Raw genomic sequence first — 6,000 nt, forward strand, 5'->3', positions numbered from 1 at the left:
CAATCAATGACTTCGAAAGGAAATTGAATGGCCACTTGGAGGAACTAAACCTGCAGGGCTACGGGGATCGAGCGGGAGAGTGGGACTGACTGGATAGCTCTGTGGAGAGCTGGCATGAACTCTGGGCCAAATGGCCTCCTTCGGTGCCATAAATGATTCTATGAAGAAACAAAAGATGTGTCTGGATGAGGCGTAAATGGCAGGATAGCAGCCATCAGAACACAAAGTATAGGGATTAAGAAAGAAACAAGGGGCGGGGGAGAAAGAAAAGAACAAGCAAAAAAAATAGGTAAAATGAGAAAAAGGGTTAGAAGTTGTGATCTAAAATTATTGAACTCAATGTTGAGTCTGGAAGGCTGTAAAGTACCCAGTTGAAAGATGAGGTGCTGTTCCTCCAGGTTGTGTTGACCTTCATTGGGACACTGTAGCAGGCCAAGGACAGAAAGGTCAGAGTGGGAGCAAAGTGGAGAATTGAAATGACAAGTGACAGGAAACTTGTGGTCACACTTGCAGACTGAACGGAGGTGTTTCGCAAAGTGATCGCCCAATCTGCGTTTAGTCCCCCCAGTGTAGGGGAGACCACATTGTGAGCAGTGAATACAGTGTACTAAATTGAAAGTACAATGTAAATCGCTACTTCACCTGGAAGGAGTGTTTGGGGTCCTGGCTGGTGAGAAGGGAGGAGGTAAAAGGGCAGGTGTTGCATCTCTTGCTCTTGAAGGTGCCATGGGAAAGAGGGGAGGTATTGGGGGTGACTGAAGAGTGGGCCAGGGTGTCGCGGAGAGAACGTTTCCTTTGGAATGCTGACAGGGGCGTGGAGATGTGTTTGGTAATGGCATCACGCTGGAGGTTGCAGAAATGGTAAAAGATGATCCGTTGAATACGGAGGCTGGTGGGTGGAAGATGAGGACAAGGGGAAAGCTATCATGGTTCTGAGAGGGAGGGGATAAGAGCAGAAGTGCGTGAAATAGATTGGACACAGTTGAGGGCCTGTCAACCATAGTAGGGGGAGAGGGGTGGAATTCCTTGGTTGAGGCAAAAGGAAGACATATCAAAAGCGCTGGTATAGAAGGTTGCATCGTCTGAAAAGATGCGACAGAGCTGGAGAAACTGGGAGAATGGAATCAAGTCCTTGCAGGAAGTGGGGTGTGAGGAAGTGTAGTCCAGGTAGCTGTGGGAGTCTGTGGGCTTATAGTGAATGTTGGTTGATCGCCTATCCCCAGAAATGGAGACAGAAGTCAAGGAAGGGAAGGGTAGAGTCAGAGATGGACCATGTGAAGGTGAGACAAGGATGGAAATTGGAAACAAAGTCAAAGAAATTTTCCAGTTCAGGGCGAGAGCAGGAAGTGGCACAGATACAGTCATCAATGTACCGAAAGAAGAGGCGAGGGAGGGGGGTGCTGAGTAGGACTGGAACAAGGAATGTTTCACACAGCCCACAAAAAGGCAGACATAACTAGGACCCATGCAGGTACCCATAGCAACACCTTTTATTTGGAGAAAGTGAGTGGAGTTGAAAGAAAAGTTATTCAATGTGAGAACAAGTTCAGCCAGGCAGAGGAGGGTGGTAGTGGATGGGAACTGGTTGGGCCTCCGTTCAAGAAAAAAAGCAGAGAGCCATCAGACCATCCTAGTGGGGGATGGAGGTGTAGAGAGATTGGATGTCCATGGTGAGGAGGAGACCGTGAGGGCCAGGAAACTGAAAATTGTTGAAGTGACTGAGGGCATTGGAAGAGTCATGGATTTTGGTGGGAAGAGACTGGACAAGGGGAATAAAAATAAGAACATAAGAAGTAGGAGCAGGAGTAGGCCATTCGACCTCTCAAGCCTGCTCTGCCATTCAATAAGCTCATGGCTGATCTGATTGTGGCCTGAACTCCACTTTCCTGTCTGTCCCTATAACCCTTTACGTCCTTGTCAATCAAAAATCTGTCCAACTCAGCTTTGAATATATTCAGTGACTCACCCTCCACTGCTCGCTGGGGAAGAGACCCTCAGAGAAGAATTTCCTCCTCATCTCCATATTAAATGGAAGACCCCCTTAATTTGAAACTGTGCCCCCTAGTTCTAGATTCCTCCATGAGGGGAAACCTCTTCTCAACATCTACCCTGTCAAGCCCCCTCAGAATCTTATACATTTCAATGTGATCACCTCTCAATCTCCTAAACTCCAATGGGTATAGGCCCAACCTGCTCAAACATTCCTCTTAAGACAAACCCCTCATCCCAGGAATCAGCCTAGTGAACCTTCTCTGTACTGCTTCCAATGCAAGTATGTCCCTCCTTTAAATAAGGTGACTAAAATTACACACTGTACTCTAGGTGCAATCTCACCATTGTCCTGTACAGGTGTAGCAAGACTTCCCTACTTTTCTACTCCATCCCCCTTGCAATAAAGGCCAACATTTCATTTGCCTTCCTAATTACTTGCTGTACCTGCATGCTAACATTTTGTGATTCATGTACAAGGACACCTAGGTCCCTCTGTATCACAGCATTCTGCAGTCTCTCTCCATTTAAATAATATTCTGCTTTTCTATTCATCTTGCCAAAGTGGAGAACCTCACATTTTCCCACATTATATTCCATCTGCCAAATTTCTGCACGCTCACTAAATCTATCTATATCCCTTTGCAGACTTTGTATCCTCCTCACAACTAGCTTTCCTACCTATCTTCATATTGTCAAAAATTTGGCTACAATGCAGTTGGTCCCTTCGTCTAAGCCATAAATATAAATTGTAAATAGTTGAGGCCCCAGCACTGATCCCTGTGGCACTCCATTAGTTACAGTTTGCCATCCTGAAAATAGCCAATCCCCTCGCCATGCTAGTATATTACCCCCAACACCATGAACTCTTGTGTAATAACCTTGTGTGGCACCTTATCAAATGCCTTTTGGAAATCCAGTACACTACACCTACTGCTTCCCTTTTATCTACCCTGTTGTTACATCCTCAAAGAACTCTAATAAATTAGTCAAACAAGATTTCCCTTTCACAAAACCATGTTTACTCTGCCCGATTGTATTGTGATTTTCTAGTTTGTTTTTTTTATTCGCTCGTGGGATGTGGGCATCGCTGATTAGGCCAGCATTTATTGCCCATCCCTAATTGCCCTTGAGAAGGTGGTGGTGAGCTGCCTTCTTGAACCGCTGCAGTCCTTGGGATGTAGGTACACTTGCAGTGTTAGGAAGGGTGTTCCAGGATTTTGACGCAGTGACAGTGAAGGAACGGCGATATAGTTCCAAGGATGGTGTGTGACTTGGAGGGGAACTTGCAGGTGGTGGTCTTCCCGTGCATTTGCTGCCCTTGTTCTTCTAGTTGGTAGAGGTCGCAGGTTTGGAAGGTGCTGTCGAAGGAGCCTTGGTGCGTTGCTGCAGTGCATCTTGTAGATGGTACACACTGCTGCCACTGTGCATCGGCGGTGAAGGGACTGAATGTTGAAGGTGGTGGATGGGGTGCCAATCAAGCCGGCTGCATTGTTCTGGATGGTGTCAAACTTCTTGAGTGTTGTTGGAGCTGCACCCATCCAGGCAAGTGGAGAGTATTCCATCACACTCCTGATGTGACCTGTAGATGGTGGACAGACATTGGGGAGACAGGAAGTAGTTACTTGCTGCAGAAGAGCTGACCTGCTCATGTAGCTACGGTATTTATATGGCTACTCCAGTTCAGTTTCTTGTCAATGATAACCCCCTGGATGTTGATAGTGGGGGATTCAGCGATGGTAATGCCATTGAACATCAAGGGGAGGTAGTTGGATTCTCTCTTGTTTGAGATGGTCATTGCCTGGCAGTTGTGTGGTGCAAATGTTACTTGCCACTTATCAGCCCAAGCCTGGATATTGTCCAGGCCTTGCTGCATTTCTACATGGACTGCTTCAGTATCTGAAGAGTTGTGAATGGTGCTGAATATTGTGCAATCATCAGCAAACATTCTCACTTTTGACCTTATGATGGAGGGAAGGTCATTGATGAAGTAGCTGAAGATGGTTGGGCCTAGCACACTACTCTGAGGAACTCCTGCAGTGATGTCCTGGGACTGAGATGATTGACCTCCAACAACCACAACCATCTTCCTTTGTGCTAGGTATGACTCCAGCCAGCAGAGTTTTCCCCCTGATTCCAATTGACTTCAGTTTTGCTAGGGCTCCTTGATGCCATACTCAGTCAAATGCTGTCTTGATGTCACCTCCCTGCCATGCCCCCTCCATTTCCTGCTACTACCTCTTTAATAGTGGATTCTCGCATTTTCCCAACGACAGACATTAGGCTAACTGGCCTATAGTTTCCTGCTTTCAGCCTCCCACCTTTCTTGAACAGAGGTGTTACGTTTGCGGTTTTCCAATGTGCTAGGCCATTTCCAGAATTGAGGGATTTTTGGAACATTACAACCAATGAATCCATTATCTCTGCATCCCTTTCCTTTAAGACTCTCGGATGTAGGCCATCAGGTCAAGGGGACTTGTCAGGCTTTTAGTTCCATTAGTATTCCCATTACCTTTTCTCTAGTAATTGTTTTAAGTTCCTCCTTTCCTTTTGCCTTCTGATTTTCTACTCTTCTTGGGATGCTTTTTGTGTCTTCTACCTTCTACCTTCCGGGAGAGCAGCGGACAGGAACGGACCTGTGAGAGGAACATGGAGCAAGGAGCAGTTAAATAAAGGCCAAGGATCGTGGCCTAGAGCACTTGCCTTCTGGGAGAGCAGCAGACAGAAGTCCAAGCGCACCTGAGTTTGGAAACAAGTGCACAGTGACATCACAGGAAAGCTGTAAGGTGATTGGTTGGTGAGTAACTACTGTTAGGGTGTGTGTGTAAATAGCTAGATTATAGCGTCTTAACAACTGGCAGACTAAAAAATTTAATTAAGTATGAACAATAAGGAATAAGTGAGTAGCTGGTGAGTATTATCTTTTTTGAGTAAGGTTTATTTTAATTAGTGAACTGTATTGATGATTAGTAGGATTTATCAGTACTCGTAAGGTTTTCTTAATAGTTCTAAGGTGTTGTAGTATTAGTAAGGTTTCTTTTGTTTGCAGTAGTAAAGGGTCAACTAATAAATAAAAGAATGGCAGGGTTGCTTCAACCTCGAGAGTGCACCTCCTTTTGCTATGTGGCAGTTCCAGGATGCTTTCCGTATCCTGGAGAACCGTTTGTGCAGGAAGTATCGTCAATTGCAGCAGCTTGAGCTCTGGGTATTGGAACTTGAGCAGCAGCTGGGGACACTGCAATGCATTCGTGAGGATGAAAGCTACGTGGATAGCACATTTATAGATGTGGTCACCCCATAGCTTAAGAGTATGCAGGAAGAGAGGGAATGGGTGACTGCCAGGCAGTCAAAAAGAAACAGGCAGGTAGTGCAGGAGACTCCTGAGTGCATCTCACTCTCCAAAAGGTATTCAGTTCTGAATACCGATGAGAGTTATGGTTCACCTGTGGAGTGCAGCCTGAGCCAAATCCATGCACCATGGGTGGCTGAGCTGCACAGTGGGCTACAGGGAAGACTGGAAGAGCCATAGTGATAGGTGATTCAATAGTCAGGGGAACAAACAGGCATTTCTGTGGCCGCAGATGTGAATCTAGGATGCTTCCCTGGTGCCAGGGTCAAGAATATCACTAAGTGGCTGCAGAGCATCCTGAAGGGGGAGGGTACATATTGGTATGAATGACATAGGCAGAAAGACGGATATGGTCCTGCAGTCAAAATTTCGGGAGCTAGGTAAGAAATTAGCAAGCAGGACCTCAAAAGTAGTAATCTCCAGATTACCCTCAGTGCCACGTGCAAGTGAGCACAGGAATAGAAGAATAAGACAGATGAATGCGTGGCTGGAAAGATGGTGCTGGAGGGAGGGCTTTAGATTCTTGGGACACTGGGACCAGCTCTAGGGGAGACGGAGCCTGTACAGGCCGGACGGGTTGCACATGAACAGAGCCGGGACTGAGTTCCTTGCGGGGCTTTTTGCTAGTGCTGTTGGGGAGGGTTTAAACTGGTTTGGCAGGA

The sequence above is a fragment of the Heterodontus francisci genome, chromosome 1 (genome assembly GCF_036365525.1).
Source record: "Heterodontus francisci isolate sHetFra1 chromosome 1, sHetFra1.hap1, whole genome shotgun sequence".
Lineage (NCBI taxonomy): Eukaryota > Metazoa > Chordata > Chondrichthyes > Heterodontiformes > Heterodontidae > Heterodontus > Heterodontus francisci.